We start from the raw sequence: 19,601 nt of genomic DNA on the forward strand, positions 1-19,601 counted from the left end.
TCTCTGTTGGGTTCAAGTCAGTACTTTGACAAGGGCACTCCAAAGTTTTAACTTTGTTTCTTCTGAACCTTTAGGCTGTAGACTTGTTTTTGTCTAGATAACTTCAGATAACTTTATTACTTGAAGTGGCAATTTAGAAAAGGTGTTTTATACTTACTTTGGTCCCCTTAACTTAATATTCCATTTTGACTAAAGATCTGAAGCTATTCATTGTGACAAATATGCAAAAATAGAGCATATCAGGAAATAAGAAAATACTTTCTCACTGCAGTAATTTATTTTAAAAGTCTATTGTCTGCAACACATCTGGGTTGGCATAATATAACCTATTTATTGGACATTTAATAACTCAGCAGCAACAAACTTTAAAATGGAAGTGATGTCATGATACATTTTAAATATATCATAAACATCTTAAATATATTTTACAAGGTTAGGAATACACAGAGAAAAAAATACTTTATGCACTGCCAAATTTATTTTTGTTTCAAAAACACCTGTGTTCTTCTTTTTTTCTGTTTAGCCTCTTCAAGGTCAATTTTTACCCAGAAACCTATAACACCTGCTTTGACTCACATAGTGATGTACCGTACACAAATGCATCATATGCACAAGCACTGAGAAGAATTTTAAATTTTACTAAAACATGCTCTGCAGATATATTACATATATACTCTGGAATATTTAGCTATACAGTAAATCACCTTGAGTCTGTGGTCTCCCTGGAAACAAGGCAAGAACTACTTACAGAAAGGAAAAAATTCAATTACTGCTTTCCATGGAAGAAACACTAAACAGACTAAATCAAACATCTGTACCAGCTTACTCCTGAGTAGAAAAGAGTTTCACTTTTATTTCTAAGTCCTCCTATATTTTCACCCACATCCTAAACGCAAGTATTCTGCTGAAGAAAAGATTGAACATTAACAAGCTACAAAGCATAACCAGCACATTCTCTTATTATCGAGAAATGGTTTGTTGAACAAGTAAGATGATTCATCATAAAATGTAGAAAAATTACTATTTGATGAACAATTATGCTTTTTGGATTTTCTGAAAATGTATACTCTACTTTGCGTTTTTTTTTTGTCATTTATTTTCAGGTACAGTAATCCCTCGCTACTTCGCGGTTCACTTTTCGCGGATTCACGACTTCGCGGATTTTATATGTAAGCATATCTAAATATATAACGCGGATTTTCCGCTGCTTCGCGGGTTTCTGCGGACAATGGGTCTTTTTACTTCTGGTATTTGCTTCCTCAGTTGGTTTGCCCAGTTGATTTCATACAAGAGATGCTATTGGCGGATGGCTGAGAAGCTACCCAATCAGAACACGCAGTTAAGTTCCTGTGTGCTGCTGATTGGCTCAGCGACGGAGTGCTGCATTAACCAGGAAGTCTCATCTCACTCATTCAGCAATAACGTGCTCTTACTACTGCATTCAGGGGATTATCACCTTCATTGTCATCATTTTTACTGCGCAGCATATTCATCACCATCATCACGTCATATATAGCTACGTGTACTTCGCTATACAGTAAGTGTAAACTTATCTACCGATTTCATATTGCTTAGCAGTTGTCCCTGTTATTAATAGAGTAAAGGGTGGGTTGTAAACAATACAGGGAGGGTTTAAAAATGTCCAAATACACGTTAAATAATTAAATAAATATGGTGTCCCTACTTCGCGGAAATTCAGTTATCGCGGTCGGCCTTGGAACCTATCTCCCGCGATAAGTGAGGGATTACTGTAATTAAAAGTAAACTAAGAATAATTTTAAGTACTTAAAAAAAGATTAAAAATAACTTATCTTAATAAAAATCAGGAACATAACTTTTTTTTTAAATCAACCATGGTACTGTAATTATAGTTGCATGCAATTATCTTATATCAGTATGTGTGCTATAAGCAAAGTTTATTTGGAAATTTGAAGTTATTCCTAAATATTTGAATCTTTAACTTGCATGGATATCTGCTCAAACAGGCATAATAAATAAGAAATGGGCTATTTCCTGAAAATTGTATGTTGCAATACAAATGTGCGGATAACTAATAATACAGCCATCATAATCAGGAAAAGAAATATAAAACTAATAAGCTTTACTAAGCATGGAATGTAAAAAATGATTCATTCTGAGGGCAATTTATATCACATGCACACAAGTCTGTCTTTCCACATGACTAGTTTTATTTAAAAAATAGAGCATTCCTCTTTCGATATGATAGATATACTATATATTGTGCAGGAGTAAAAGATGTTCAGTAATTAATTCAGTTGTGTGAACACATACACTGTATGTACATTAATCAGCTGAGACAGACTTATTAATGATATAAATTATTTTACAATTAAAAGTGTAAAAATAGTGAGCCTGCTTTTACTATGAGCAGTGAGTGGAATAGAAATACATAGAAAATACCATTCTCATGGGGAAGGGGATGCTGTTATATTAGTCCCCATCTGTACTTTTTCCAAATTTGACACGTGACCAAATCCATCACTTAGGACTCTATAAAGGCCGAACAATGGCCAACCATAATCATTCAACTGAGCAAAATCTATGACACTGGTTGGGGAGAATGTGCTGATAGCGGCTGATATTTAAATTATTTTAGAATTAAAATCACAACACAGAACATAGCTGATATTCTCTGTAATAGTTTGCTTATTGGAAAATGTTCTCCTAAAGGTACCTCTGCTAACAATACAAAGAGTGTGAGTGGGCAGCCTCCTCCCACTCATTATGTTTCTGCAGCAAAACCTTGTTGATATCATCATTTACTGAAAGTATTTTGTGCAGAGCTGAATCCCCTCCAATCGGCATGAAAGAAAGAAAGAAAGAAAATCTTTTTGAGAGTTTTGTTTGTGTTACTGAATTAAACATTTCATAGTCTGAATATTTTTTGAAAAAAAAAATTGCATATATAAAATCTGCTTGGGTTCAAAATACACTGATAAGCCTACAGCCAAATATAATGATTTTTCTAGAATTCCTCACACAAACGTTTTCGCTATCTCTTGGCATTGACCACTTTTTCATTAGCACTACAAACCCAATGTTTTAACCAAGATACATATCCTGTCTTACACCCATTTTCTCAATATATTTTACTAATTCAGATTAACCATTAGAGGTAGCACTACCGAGACAAGAACATAGTTTTCCAAAAGATTAATGTGTTGGCATAGCATTTTCTTTGGGTGTTCCAGTTTTGCTCCCACACCCACCAAGACAAGTAGGTTAGATTAACTGGTGATTCTAAATAGGTGCTATGTGAGTGTGGGTTTGGGTGTGTGCAAGAATGGACCCTGTGATGCAGCATTGAACCCAATGCTCCTAGGATAGGCTCCTGCCTCCCTCTACCCAGAATTGGACTAAAATCATTTGAGAATGTTACGTTACTCACAAATGGTAGTTTGCACATTTTTGTTCCATGTGCTGCTAGTAATAACATGGGCCAAGAACAGGAGGGAGCCTGACACCATCAGCACAGATAGAATACAACAATAGTGAATTAGGAAAGTAACTCCATCCTTTGAACTCACTTATTCTATTGCATGGGCAAAAGAAGTGGCAGCATTAGCTGCAAGGCAGGAAACAGAGAATAAATAAAATATCTAGTACATAAATGAGTGAACAAATAAACCATAGATTAACTCTATCAACATCAGTGCTTTAATAGCTTTTCTAACGTAATGCCTTCTATGCTACAAACCCTGCTACTTGCACACTGTTGACCCACAACTTCCACAAAAATCTGTCCACCCCTTCTCTCCTTCACAGTTACCTGCTTGGTTTAGTTAACGCTACAATTACCAAAGCCTACGAAAAAACTTGTAAATCTGGCCCACGTGAAATCCCTTCGCACGTCTCCGTCAGCGTCTTTTGTCTTGTAAATGTGCCGATCAAGACAAGCAGCAAGCAGCCTACTATTCCATCCCCCACCGCCGCAGAATGGCCACAAAGTTCTTCCAGTTCCAGCCTTCACTCTTTTACTGTTCCAAAAAACAACGTAATGGTCCATCCTCTGCTGATGCCAGTGTAACTTCAAGGCCAGATGTGTTGTGAGGAGGACTGTCCGCACGTGTCGTCAAAAATCGCGCAGAAGAAGAAGTACTTCTGGTTTCAGACAATGAAAATGCGTCTATTTTGTTGTTTTTGAGCTATTAAACTTTCATTATTTGAATCACAAATAAATCCAGAAAAGTATGTGCAATTTTAAGTTTATGACTGCTATTTGTTACCATAGAATTAAAAAATACCTTATTTTCCCTCATTTTATTCTTTAATCAAAAATCAAAATTGTTTTTTCGTTTTTGCTTCTGAAACCAAATTTCAAATAACAAAAAGTACATGGACCGTGCAACAAGCTGTGTCAAAACCAACATGTAATACAAACTAACATCCTTAGTTGTGACTGTTTTCCTCCATTCCTTTTTAAAATACTCCATCTATATGCTGAACCTGATATACAGGTAGTGGCATCTTCTAGGCTTTATAAACTAAAAATACTGTTTCAGTGTTTCTATGAAAAAGAACTGTTGAGTGTTTGTATTGGTATTTTTGTGTATGAATCTCACTTTATCAAATTTCATATAATTTACTTTACATTATTCACATCAGTTTAATATAACATCTGGTTTTTGGGTGGTGGGAGTAAAACTGTGAGCAACAGACATGTTTATCAGAGTCCTGTATTTGTAACATTTTAGAAGACCAAAAGCAGTTTTCTAAGGTGTATTTTTCATTTCAAAGACTGTTTAGATCAAGCTTTTCATGACATTTTCCATTTTGGCCACTTTATTCATGAATTTAATTTGATTTTTCAATGACAGTATAAGTTGACAATACAGTAGTATCAGGTTTAGTATACTAGGTACAGAATCAGAAGTCAATTTCATAACAGTAGACATAAGTAGACATCTTAAGTTTTTGCATCTCCCTATCTTAAGTTCACTGGCACCTGCATGCCACTCAGTTTTGACAAATGCAACTACACAAATTTAAAAGGGTTTAGACAGAGCCAAGGCCATGATCAAATGAATTTCAGTAGGTCTCTCTTTACCTGTGGTTTGTCATCGGACTGCTCTTCAATCTAAAATTGCATAATTTTGTAGTACACAATAAGCAACACTTCAAGTGATAGAATACATGTCCAGTTATTTAAACAGAGAAAAAAGGCAAGAGCCATTTATAAACTTGTATAGGAAATTTCACTGTTAATAAAGAGTAAACACAAACACAAAAGATATTGATTGGAACAGTACTGTATGATTATAAGAGATATGGTCCAATTAATTAGAGTATGAAGGAAATTGATGCAGCTTACTTAATGAAACTGCATTCTAAAACAACAGAAGGAAAATAATAAAATTTCTTATGAAAACAAAAGAGGTTCTGTGCCTTGTGAATAGCTTTCTAATAATGTATTATGTTCAACTAGTATCAAATATCCTTGATTCCTTGTGATAATATCCAGAATATTAAACATAACCTCACTGTATAAATCCATTGACCAATTTAGCACACATAACTGGATAGTAGCTTTTATCTTTTACCATCAATGACACCTGAAATATGGCAATTGAAATACCCCCACCTGAGGGGGACACTTAAGGACTGTATCAGATAACCTAGAAAAACAATTATTATTATTATTATTAAAACTATAACACATACATTAGAAAAGACGAAATATGACTACATGTTTTATTGGAATGCTGGAGCTGTGGGTGGCCTTGAATCTTAAATGTCTACAGTCCTTAAAGCACTAAATTTTTTTATATTTAGACAATATTAGCTGCCTCCATTTCTGTGGACTTTCTTTCACAGTTAGTAACATAAGTTGCTGAGAAATGAGAAACACACAGTTTAGAAAGTGGACAAAAGGCAAGCATTATTCAACGAAAATCATGTCATTTTGTTAAAATCAAGTCATCAGTAATATGCAGGGCTATTTCCTCCTTAATTGAACTGACCATTCTTACTTTCAACATAAATATTTTTGTCAATAAGGAAAGATAAGAGACAGCATTATTTAAAGGTGGATTTCAACAAGCAAGCTGAATAAATAGAAGAGACAAAAACACAACCAGACAAAGGAAAACATAACCAATCAAGTAGCTTAGAGTTTAATTCCTGAGCCATAAGGTTCCCCTAAAAAAGTAAGGCAATATGTTTAAATTATAATTCAAAAATGTTTAAAGGTAAATTTGGCATGACACCAGACATTGATGTGGTCTACATCAAATTTCTTTCTCACGTGCAATAGCTAAAAAAGTTAAAGACACATTTCATACATTTGAGTGACCCAGAATTGGATGAGTAATTATGGAAAATAAATTAAATTTCATCATTACCAGCCTAGATTCTAGAGCATTACTCCTCACATTGTCTATGACACAGAATGAAACTGATAGAATATAATTGTCTTACTAACATTATCATAGATTATATCAATATAAACTGTGAAAACTGTTAAAAAATAACTTGTTTAACACTCATCGTTGTTATCCTGGGGCTTGACCGATCCGGTATGGAAATTAGTATTGTTGTCCGCATATTGATTTGGCAAAATTTTACACTGAATGCCCTTCCTGACGTAACCCTTCCCATTTATCCGGGCTTGGGACCGGCACGAAGAAACACACTGGTTTGTGCATCCCCTGTGGCTGGGTTTTTAACACTCAGATGACTATCCTAACAATAATGAGATTATTCAAACTAAACTAAAAAATATCAAATGATCATTTTAAACTTGTTTTTTATACTGGCCGCTCTCTCAAAAAAAAAACTTGCACTCTGGTTTTCTTTCCTAAACTATTCCCACGTTGGTAGACTGAATGACCTGATGTAAGTCTGTATATGCATAAGAGTATAACGAGTCTCTTGTGACTTCAAGAATGTGTGTTTGCAAGCCAGTCTGTTACTCATATTACTCCTCAGCTACTTGAAAACAGTTTTTCTTGCGTCTTCAAAATCATTACTGAACTACATACATAGTGACCTACAGAAACCTTGAATTTAAACACTCCCTGAGACACTCGTCGATGCCTCTGACAATGTACAAACGTTTGAGACAATGAAGATTGTCTGATGACTTTTCACAACCTTAAAGCTTCACTACACAATAATCATATTTCTGCCCAATTACACTTCACATTCAAATTGAAGTCAATGAACAATCATTCACCTCTTGCATTATTAATTCTTCTTATAACACAAAAAGCAATTTCAGTAATTTTCTTTAACCTTTTGTTGAACCATCCTACTGGATTTTTAATCTACCATATTGACTGCTAAACATATTAACTGCAATGTTTTACTGTGCTTTGCAATATTGATAACCCCGTTATAATAAGGCAGACTGAAATAATTATTTCATGCATGTTATAGAAAAGAAGGGTTCCTTTATTTGGTACATAAAATCTAAACCAATTGGATTCTGAAATGTTTAGCCTCAGTCACTTCATCTTCCTCTTATCCCATTCTTGTGATATGTTCTTGACCTTTGAGTTTAAATCTGTCATTATAAAGTAGCAGCTGTAGCAGTGTCCCTGTGTTGGGGAACTTTGGTAAAACCATGGACAAGGACATTCAGGTGGCTTTTAAGAAGTTCTGCCAGACCATTCCACAACTCTGGAACAGTAGGCAGAACTTTTTAAAGGCTGTTTGCAGTAAGGGTGGGTAAATGAGTATCTCAACTGGGGAGACCATCAAGAGGTAGAAAGAGAACTGTAAAAAATTCCCAAACCAGTTGGATATGCCCTCTTTAGAAAAGGTAGAGCTGAAAATCATTGGCTGGGGCTGGGACAATTTTTGTGAGCAAACTCACTGCGCAATAAAAAAAACTTACATATTAGCAAAGCCACAGAAGCAGATGAGATCTGACATGATCTTATTCACCATCAAAAGTGCTTGATATATGTGGAGGTGTTTAAACTAGCATGCCTCTTTAATGATGTATGAAAGGCGCCTAGTCACTTAATGGTAGACCTCATTTTTAAAAATATGAGACAAATCCATGTCTTTCAGTTATGAGGGATCACACTTCTCAGCCTGACAGAAAAGTCTTGTTCAGAGAAGACTGGTGTGAAAACTTACCCAATACATGAACCTTGATCAAGGAGAATTGAAGATTCCATCCTGGCTAGGCTGGGAGCATGCATTGACAGTAAGAGTGGAACAATCTCTTTTCTCTTGGCATGATACTTGAGAGGTCATGAGCTCAAGCCACTCATGTATATATAAGGGCTGTGCAAGGTCTTAAAAGTTCTTATCATTACATCATCATTTCAAAACATGTACAGTATGAAGTATGATACCATTGCCTCAGGCTAGCAGTGTTGTGGTTGTTCTAGGGGGGTTTGGTTTGGGTGGAGAGATGCTTGTGGATTAGACAGATAGATAGATAGATAGATAGATAGATAGATAGATAGATAGATAGATAGATAGATAGATAGATAGATAGATAGATAGATAGATAGATAGATAGATAGATAGATAGATAGATAGATAGATAGATAGATAGATAGATAGATAGATTTAAATTTGCTACAAATTACAATGACATAGTGACATGAAACTGTAAAATTAGATCTAGCTCATCATAAAATGAATTTGAATGAATGTCTATCAAAAGGAAACTATAAGTTTTTACTTTCTACCATCTTATGAGCAAAAAAAGCGATACAGCAAAAAGTCCATAAAGATGAGTGTTGATTGGTATTGCAAACTTGTAATGTACGATGTGAATAGAGGAGAACTGCAGCACTGTTTTTTTTTAAAAAAAAACTGTAGGGCACCTCTTTGATGTATGTATAGTGTAACCAGTTTATTACAGAAATCTCGTGTACACACGACAATTACATTCCTGTTCGCCCACAAGCAGTGCTTGAAGTGGAACCAAATTACTGGAAGCTCTACTTAGTCTATGTCTTGTTTCTCCTAAAATTTGTTATTACTTTATTATAATGGGTCAGGGTGCTCCGCCTTGGAGGTCAGAGCGTATGTATATTAGTATATGGTATCAGAGGGAAGGGGCGGGGTCCCCTTAATAATAAAAATAATACATTTTATTTATATAGCGCCTTGAAGCTTCAAGCTCTGATGGTACCAGCCCTCTTCAAGCACTGCCTGCAGGACCAAACAAGCATTACCATGTCGCCACTTTTCTTGTCTGGGGCCCGAATCTCACTGCATACAATTACCTGTACTATTTGTGCATGACACACTGATCAGGTTGCCTTTAGCGCACTCCTGTTCAGCTGGCTAAGCACAGGAATCTCATGTGCCTCCTCCTCAATAACCCAGTAATTCACAGAAACCTGATTTCAAAAATGCTGTGTAAACCCTTATTATGGTTAAAGGAATTGGGTTATTAGCCTCTAAGAAACCTGGTTAACAAAGGTAGATTTATCCACAAATAAACTGATTATATGGCATTGTAAACCCTTAACCCAGTTACTGTTAAGGATTTTGTAGTCTGCATATGTCCACTGCATTCTGTCAGCCTGCGTATATATATGCTTTGGACATGTTTTCAGCTGCTACAGGTAGAAACATCCAAAAAAGAAATTTCCTGTGGCAAATGTTAAGGGTGATTGCATTATTCCTTCTCCTGGCTGAAATAATCTGATTAAATATTTCAAAAATAAAAAGAATAAATTAAAGAATTAATGCAATTCAACTAAAATACATAGATTTGTTAAAGTGAAATTTCTAACCAGCTTAACTATGAAAAGAAAATGACAAATCATATAAAAGTTGATTAAAGTATGTAGAATATTGGTTATAAATGGAGAAATTTTCAAATTGTAAGGATTATTTATTTGGAATCATTTAAGGTATCTAAGCATTTTAATTGAATTAAAATAATTATTTTATGGGCGCCCCAAAATTTTATTTGTTTTCACTTAAGACCAACAAAATCTTAGTACAAGAATTTTTTTTTTACTTTTCAGTGCATTTTTGAATAAAACTGTGTCACTTAAAAATCTTTTTGTATATATTTTTTAGCCAGTTTAATGCCACACAATCCTCAGCACGTGACTTGGGTGGGAAGGTGATTTGACAGAAATGACATTAGCGACAGAGTTGAATCGAACCTACAAACTTAAAGTGAAATGTAACTTTCATTCATGTTCATTTCAGAAAATCCTAACCATGGAGAAACCTTACATGTGTGAAGTACTGGAAATGTGTGCTTGTCTATTGGAGAACTGAACCTTCAATCTTTCTTAGAAAAGCTCATCACTTTATGAAGTGAGCCAATATCACCAAATCCCTGAAATGAGCATTTAACCAAATCTATATATATAAAATCCCTATGTGCGTCCAGGTGTCCGTGTGTGGGTGTCTTCTGGTGAAGTGCGCATGCGCGGGGCACGGCGCGATGCGCGATATTACTGTCAGAGAAAGTTAGAGGCGTTTTACGGAAATACAAACCAGTATTACTGCGTGAGGAAATTAAAGGTACACAATACAGTGACTCATATTACAGCCACATACAAGCCAGTATTACTGTTAGAGGAGATTAAAGGCATATTACCGACGCGCACGCCTGTATTACCGCCAGAGAAAATTAAAGGTATATTACGAACGTACATGCCAGCGGACGTACAAGACGGTATCCTTCAATAAGGGCGCGCACAAAAAGGCGAGCCTCAAAAGGGCGACCTCAATTGGGCGCAGCGAATAAAGGCGTGCGTAAATAAAGATCTGCACTTTTGTTGCTCTTCACATATTCCAGAGCCATTTGAACTAAATTATCTACAAACGCCTTTATTCGCCACGCTCAACTGAGGTCACCCTTTTGAGGCTCGCCTTTTTGTGCGCGCCCTTATTGAATAGAGCCGTACAAGACAGTATTACTGTCACAGAAAATTAAAGACACACAATACACGGAGGCAGCCCACAAAGAACGGTCAGCACAACAAGTAAACATCAACAACAGAAAGGTTGAAGAAAGAAAAATACGACCAACAAAAAGAATGAGGTCAAAGTCCCTTGCCATTTAATATAGACTGTTCCTACTACTGTTTATGCACTACTGTTCTAGCGCCCGTTATTGTAACGGGCTAAATGACTAGTTTGTATATAAATGATGAAAAATTGGTAAAATTACAAAAAAAAAAAAAAGTTTGTATACAATGGTCTCAGACCTTCAACCATTTGATTGAAAGTTCAACCTGCTAAACACTTGACCAACACTGCTAATTTTTCATATATGTGTGCTGGATAAAAGTACTATACAGGTATGTGTAATCACCAAAAGTATAATACCTGTATAAGGAAATGAGAAACTAAAATTTGACATAATTAACATACAGATCCCAGGTCAAAACTGAAGAAATATGGCATTGTCACTGGAGATCAGCATACATGCAAAGCTTGAAGGAAAAAAGTAAAAGTGGGTAAAAATTGATTGCAATATTTAACCCAGACAAATAGAGAGGGCAAGCTGAATAAAATTGTGCAATAATAATAATAAAAATCACTAAATATATTGTGAAGGATTGCCGGCTTTCTACTCCGGCCCTCACCCCCAGGCCGCCAGGAGGAGCTCTCCCAGCAGCGTGGACATGCCCCGAGTTCCAGCAGGGCCTCATGGACTATGTAGTTTTTATACACAGCCCTGCTGGATACCCTGGGGGCCACCAGGCGTCGCTGTAGGGGGGCTCGTAGGCTCGCATGTGCCCTATAACCCGGGAGTACGTCACGGTCACGTGACAGGAAGAAACGATGTGCTCCCGGGTTGAAGAAAAGGGCTGTTTACCCTGACCCGGAAGGGAAAAGGAACTGTGGACTGTTGAATGGGAACACCTCCGGGTCAGGGTGTATAAAAGGACTCTGGGAAGCCCAGTACACTGAGCTGAGCTGGGAGGAAGGGTGGCAAAGTGTCTGGGAGTGTGGAGGATTATTGTTGTTATTATTATTATTGAGTATTGTGGAGAGGAGGGTGCTTTGTGCACAATTATTATTATTAATAAATCATTATTTGGACTTTTACCTGGTGTCTGACGTCTAGTCTGAGGGTTCAAGGGGTCACGGAGACCTTAATCTGTCACAATATATATATATATGCTGATGAGCTGAACACACAGTGGTTCTCAGCAACACAATCTCAGTAGCTGTGGGTTAGCGTTAAAAGTAATGCACGTTATGTAGCCAAATTATTTTTTTAAATTAATGAGAAACTTAACATAATCTTTATCATATTGAAGTAAAAATAGCTGCATTATTATTATTATTCTAGAAGCACTGGGTATAAGGCAAGAAGCATACATGCTGAGTCCTTTACAGGTCTCAATCATATAGCCAAGCAGAAAAGAGTGATCTGTGTGCATTCCAGTAACAGAAACGTATTAAATAAAAGTGTTAGTTTGACTAAACATATTTATAAGACAAAAAGAAATTTCTCACAGAGCTCATGCCCATTTTAAGATTCACAGTGGCCAATGATGACACTTAATTCTTTTTTGCACAGTTTAATAACGTTAGAGTGTTTTGACAAAGAAGAGGTCCAGGAGATTACTTGCCCATGTAAAAGCAGATTTTTAAGAAACCAGATTTCTGCCTTAACCTGGTTATACACCTTAATCCAGTTATACTGTATGTGTGCATGTGAACACACTCTCAAGAGTGCCTGACAGCTGTCTTGTGAGGCAAGTGGAAAATAAAAGTGACAACTGCAGTATGCCACTTTAAGGAAATTTCTGCAAATGTTTCCAGCCAATCAATGATGTTTGTTTATATCAACAATGTGTCCAACCAATCGACGATGGACAATATCATCAACCATCGGCTCAGCTCTAGTAGGCTTAGTGGACATGAAAAAAGCTTATGACAATATACCATGAGGTGCTGAAAGAATGAGGTTTTGGGGCTGCAGCTGTGTGCCACTTTTTCCCCCATTGTATTTTCAGAGCAAATGTTGTACATATATATTTAAGTTCTAAATCTTGGTTCAGACATTGATGTTCGGAGGTGCATAAATCCAAGATAGTGCTTGCAAGAACCTCAAAAGAGACCCTTGCTGAATATTATGCCACCTGCTGAAATGCTCATTCTGTTTATGCTAATCCCTATAAAAGCGGCTACAGAGAAAAACAATGATGTACATTTCAAAAAGCAAAATGTGTTTTTCACTTAAAACAAAACATAAAACCATAATTTGCAGAATATGCAAGCATTCTGCCACAGTACAATGTGTATACTTGAGCACCTGAAAAGTAATATCCTGGTGTAGAATAAAATTCTATAAGACAGTAAGTAAGTAGAACAAGCCTCACCATCCTCATCTCATGGTTACTCAAAAGAGCTGGCAAAACTACAGAACAGAAAACTGAAAGCCCGGTAATAAACTAACCTTTGTGCAAAAAGATTCCATTATCGAACTCAAATCCCAAACTTAATAAACACCTACTAACATTACTAAGCAAATAGGTGCGGAGATGTGTTTGATTCAATTGATAAATTACAAGCGTATATGCGTGGCTTTCAGTAACATGGGCAGTGTTCTAACAAAGTGAGCTACCAATAGTTTTCAGCTATGTCAATTAGTTACTCATTGTAATATCTAAACCTAAATACCTGATAATTAAAATATTGTTTGTTGCATCCCTGATTCCTATCTTGTTCTTAGAATATGGAAATATGATTTTCACCATTATCAGTGTTCATGTTTTTTGAAACTTCTACCATCAGTGTGTGTTATAGCCTGTCAAATTCTACTCATACTTGCAAAAAAAAAAAAAGTCACGGAGTATATAAATTTGAAAAAATTGAAAAAGGACTTAAGAATAGTTATGTAATTAATCAATTTTAAAAAGCATGCAACATGTTGACACCTGCAATCTTGGCACACTGTGCATGAAAACCGGTAATTCTTAAAAATGGAGCTCTTTGAGAACCATTTCTAACAAAATCAGTGGAACAGACACACGGGTTGATGACCAAGAAATAACTGCATATATACATGATGAATATGCAATGAATTATTTAATTTTCCACTGCATATTACATTAGGATGAAACAATTGTCTTGCATATGGTATAGTTATATTATAACTAGTTACATGTACTTCCAACAAATAATTCAGCCAAAGAGCATTCATGGTACACCTTACTGGGGAACAACTCAACAGCTTGTATGAACAAATGCGCTGGACAATACCCCACATTTCCTAGGGCTTCAAAAATACAGTAACATTTCAGTAGCTGCTATATGCCTGCTATAAAAAGTCATCTAACAAAGAATACTTGTACTCTTTCAAAGTGATTCAATTCAGTGATTTCAAATAGATAGATAGATAGATAGATAGATAGATAGATAGATAGATAGATAGATAGATAGATAGATAGATAGATAGATAGATAGATAGATAGATAGATAGATAGATAGATAGATAGATAGATAGATAGATAGATAGAAACTTTATTAATCCCAAGGGGAAATTCACATACTCAAACAGCAGCATACTGATAAAGAAAATATTAAATTAAAGAGTGATAACAATGCAGGTATACAGACAGACAATAACTCTGAATAATGTTAACGTTTACAAGAGGTGGTATTGAAGAGTCGCATAGTGTGGGGGAGGAACGATCTCCTCAGTCTGTCAGTGGAGCAGGAAAGTGACAGCAGTCTGTCACTGAATAATAAGGTATAATATTATATAATAATGATATAATAATAAGGTTTTCAATTATAAATAGCCCTTATGATTAAACTAGTAAAGCTGATTTGAACTGCATGTGAACTACATTGTAACATGTTCTCTGTTCATGGTGAATACCTAATTTGTCTTTGATTTGCTGGAAGGAGCGTAACTCCCTGATCAATGCGGTCTGGAATGAAGGCACCATAAAAAGTACTTAACATTATCCATAACACTATTTATGATTAATAACGAGTTAAACAAAGGTATTTTAATGGAACAGTGATGGAAATGAACATATGGTGGTTACCATCTCCTCCAAATACACATCAAAAGCAAGTTCTTATTATTATGTGATAAAGTGTGTGCCTGTTCAGCAGGAATTGGAATCTATCGATTCCATCACAGGGTCAATGAAAACCAGATCCTACTCTCACAGCATCAGGAGCAAAGCAAAGAACCCATCACGGACTGTGCACCAATCAGCTGTATGGCACAATTAAACACATACAGCATCATTTCAGAGTCAGCAAATAATCTAACATATGTATCTTTAAAGAAATCGAAGGAAACCAGCGTACTTAGAGAAAAGCAGGATGATGCAGAAAAGTAATAAAAACTATATACATATAGTGACTTGGCCTGAAATCAAATTACAGCTATAACGGCACAACTCCTCTGGAAACAGGCCATAAAGAAATGTTTAAAAAAAAAAGAAAAAAAAAAGACAAAATCTCTAAAGCACAATTAAAAATACTCAGATATGAAACGTGCTTTCATAGCATAATTTTTACATTGCTTATTAATGAAGTGAGGTATGGCCTACTCAGGAAGTGGAATGGTAAAAATCTTCTGTTATTAAGTATCAAGTTATACAAAGTGAACACTGCCTGAAACATAAACAGATCCAACTATAACCATACCAGAACTGTGATGCAGTACATGAGTTCTGTTTTACATGGGCAACAGGGACAGATCCGGCTCTTCACTATCTGCATGTTTTATCACTATAAATAAGCCTGTTTCCCCATGCACATTTCTTTTATTAGACTTCTCTGTTTCATGCTCATAAAATAGCCAAAACAGGAATTATTCAAAAATATTATGTATCGAGCAGCATACGTCCAAATACTACAGGAATTTAACAGTTCACTGTAACAACCCATATTAATAATGTTGAATTGTTTCTGTGAAATTAATTGATCGCTATTTTTACTGTCATTTACGATTTTCTTTGTGAAATGCAATAGAGTATACTGCCAAATGCATTAAATAAAATAAAGTTTGACTGACATGTTTACCAGATCAATCTGTGCTGAAAAATTAATTCAGTCAGGGACACAATCCAGTCACCAATTTCCTTTGATGATGTCAGAACAGGAAGTACTGCTGCCTTATACCTACATGACACTCTTATAACCCCCTTCCAAGCAGGTTAGGTTGATTAGCGACACAAAACCTGTGCCCATATGAGTGAGCGTGCCATACAATGGTGCGGCACAACCGATCCATTTTGCTCCTACCTTGCACCCAATATTGCCAAACACTACATTGTAATAAATGGTACCTGAATACAAATGGTTTTTTCAATGTTTTTTTTTTCTTAACCATAGAGAGCTTGAAACTATCATAGAAGAAAATGGAGTAAGGATGAAATCAGTGGTTATGGGGACACCAGTCTATCATGGGTCACTTTTCCATGCACACTGTGGTCACCAATTCACCTCAACATGACTTTGCACTTAGGGAGCAAAAAAAATCAGAGTCCATGGATACTCAAATACACAAAACTCCAAACATGATAACACTGGGAGGTAGAGAAGGTTCAAGTGTTGCGAGACAGGATTACTATGACAGCTTCTATACCTCTGTCCCTTCTGCCGTATGAAGTGGAAAAAAATAGCGAATGTTAAGCATAATGTGGTCACCCATTTTAGATATCTGGCAGTAATGAGTAGTGGTAAGAAAAATATTTTTAAAAATCTAAGCAGCACTGTAAACAAGTCAGCATATTGAACACTGTGATGTGCTAAGGATAAAGACGGGATAACAAAAGTTTACTAAAATACTGTTTAAAATGTTTTATATGATGAATTTTACTTTATCAATTTTAAACTGTTGCTTGTTTTTCTATTAATAGTTCATTCTCTGCCATGGACATGCATCTTAAAATAACTGGCAGCGTCTAATTGCCCAGTGTGCGTGCAGGTGTGTGTGTCCTGTGATGGACTGGCAACACATGCAAGGTTGGCACCCATTTTCAGCTCAGTGTTGCCAGAATAGGAGCCAACTACTGTGAACCTGGGCTGCATAAGCGATTTAAAAAATGAATGGCTGGGTATTATTTTTGTGTATCTGAAACGTACCTTAAACTGCAATACTTTTCTTACATGTTGTTTAAATAAAGTGGTTAAGCTTGCTTTATTCTAGTCAGCCCTTGAACATGTACTGCAGTTGAAAAAATGCTGAATTAATGAAAAATTAGTCAGGTTTAATGTAACATTATAACATACTTGACAGGACACTTTAAAAGTCAAATGATTGTTGACTTGAATAATAAATGGCTCCCAAGATAAAAAATTACTTATTTAATGTTAACTTATTGTACATTTCTGTAACACCTTACATACTCTTACACTATCAAGTATCAAACTTCTGAGGCACATGGTAAGTTCTTGATAATATCATTAAGCGCACTAAAGCTACAGTTTGTAGCTACTGAATGAAAATGCCACAAGTGATCAGTTTAGCAAAACTGAATATAATGTGAATGTATTATAATGTAAGTATGCAATAATAATACATTTCTAAAATACCATAATAAGCAGCATCACTAGGTACATCAAAATTCTTCAACTTTAACATATCTTGCTCACAGACGTTCTGATGTAGTATTTTAAATTAAGGCCTTTAAAGAAACTTGCTGGCCTCCTTATTTTGCGGTTACACCACTTTGCCATTTCAATAGTGTTGCTCTTGTGCCCCATCCAGGCTTACTGTAGTTCCCCCCACATCCATGTCTGCCAGAACAGGCCATGGCCCCTACAAACTTGCACTGGATAACTCAGGTTCAGTTATGAAAATACCCTATATTGCTTTAGATTTTACCTTTTAAGCTTACTTTTATAAAGCACACTGTGCTTACTGTGAAAGGTTACATAAGGTAATATATAAAATAGACAACCTACTGATTGTCATTTTTTGCAAAAATGCATTTTGGAACTGTAATCAACTAATTAATAGGTAAAAATGTGCTGCTTAGTTTTATTCCAGACTCTAAACAAGTCTTGCCTGTGTGTGTGTGTGTGCCCAGTGAAAATTCCTGCCTTGCTCCCGATGCGGTCAGGATTAGCTCTGATCTGTGCAATTACAAACTGCTTCAGTAAAAACACGTACTGATTGATGGATATAGTCTACACAAGACCTTTGCTTTCTGAAAACTCCAACCAAACTTGATGGGTAAATATTTTACAAAGTAACAGAAATATAAATAAGCAATTGAACCTGAGCATTTTTAATCATCAGAATTTGCTATGTTTGTGTGCAAAATAACTGGGCTAATAAAAAAACATAAGACAGTAGGGACTGTAACTGCGTTCAGTATGTGCACATTAAATTCTTGTCGGCAGTACAAGAAGAACTTTCCAAGCAAACTGCTGTCGCTCTCCAGAAAGATCGATAGCCTACTGTAAAAGCATGACGATAAGCAGTTGGTAGAGAAGCGGAAAGAAAACATTTGGTCGCCTCAAACGCGACCGCTTATACGCGAAGGATATTGTAACAAAGGTAACAAACAAATGGGACGCTCAGGCACTCTGCTCAGAAACAAAATGGACCGCTTAAAATTCAACTCGGATCCGGCTGCTTATGTGTATCTTCATCTCAAGGTGTACAGATGCTGCATGTTGCGCTGTTCACGGTAAAGAGGATATAAAGAATTTTCATTCATATGCATATTTGGATGCTCCTTTAATTTACAACACACAAGCGAACTAACACCATTGAACGCACAAAGGTGGAGCTCAAAAAGCAGACAAATACACCCAACCAACACTTCGTGAGTAACATATCGATGTGATAAGAGGCATCTTGCTGGGTTTGTTGATTCAATGCTTTAAGGAAACAATATAAAACAGCAACATTTGAAAATCTCACCTTACCTCGGATCGCTCGCTCGCTCCCTGTCCTCCTGTTAGTAGGGTGGTGTCGGTGAGGATGGAGGTGGAGTAGAAGGGTGTTCTGCCGATGCTGCGACTTTAGCAAGGCACCATTGTTGAAGCTTTGCAGCCGGATACTATCCATAAGCTAAAGCTAAGCTACATGCCAAGTGAGATAAAAGTCAGCGGGGACTAAGAGAGGGAGTGGGAGAGAGAGAGAGAGCGAGCGAGAGAGACAGAGAGGCGGCAGAGATACCTGATTACCGTCCCTGTTACAAAACAAAACGCAGGAGCTCAATTCCTTTTTCACACTTCCATTTTCGGTCCTTCGACGAGATCATATTTTACAGTACGTTCCTCGTTAGCTTGTACAATCCGGAAAAACAAATCTCGAACCTTCAGCAGTATCCGTGGCATTTATCCTATGGAAGTGTGTCCAGCTGCCCACTCCTCCTGACCTGTGCAGAAGGTTACCTCATCTTTCATGCTCCTAGTTATTTGTCCGTTTTTCTCCCCCCACTCATTTTACAAGGAACGTGGGCTCAGCCTTTAGTACATGAACCCACCAACGCAGAGTTTTGTAATGTCGCTGATGCTGCTATTTTCGTTGAGCGTGGTTTTTGGACATCTCTCCACTCCCCCTTCAATATTTGTTATTATAATAATTATTATTTTTTTAACCACAGTTTGCTGTGTCTCCGGTGTCCGCGGGGTCCTGCTTTAGTAACCAGTAGCGCGTCGCCGCAGCCAGCCTAAGGCACAGAAATCACGACGGAGGTCAC

At 36.4% G+C, this 19,601-nt stretch overlaps 1 protein-coding gene across 6 annotated transcripts in view; it reads right to left on the minus strand.

Annotated features, from left to right (window-relative positions):
- The window catches only part of gpr63 (G protein-coupled receptor 63), a 107,017-nt gene extending 87,416 nt beyond the window's left edge, over positions 1 to 19,601 (minus strand). For 4 of the 6 annotated variants that reach the window (XM_028797566.2, XM_028797565.2, XM_051925572.1 and 1 more), the window contains exon 1: positions 18,823 to 19,601. The gene's annotated coding sequence lies outside the window, so the exon portion shown is untranslated. Of the gene's footprint in view, positions 1 to 18,817 lie in introns of all 6 variants that reach the window. The other 2 variants (XM_051925569.1, XM_051925568.1) reach the window with 1 other exon arrangement.

The sequence above is a fragment of the Erpetoichthys calabaricus genome, chromosome 3 (assembly GCF_900747795.2).
Source record: "Erpetoichthys calabaricus chromosome 3, fErpCal1.3, whole genome shotgun sequence".
NCBI classification, from domain to species: domain Eukaryota; kingdom Metazoa; phylum Chordata; class Cladistia; order Polypteriformes; family Polypteridae; genus Erpetoichthys; species Erpetoichthys calabaricus.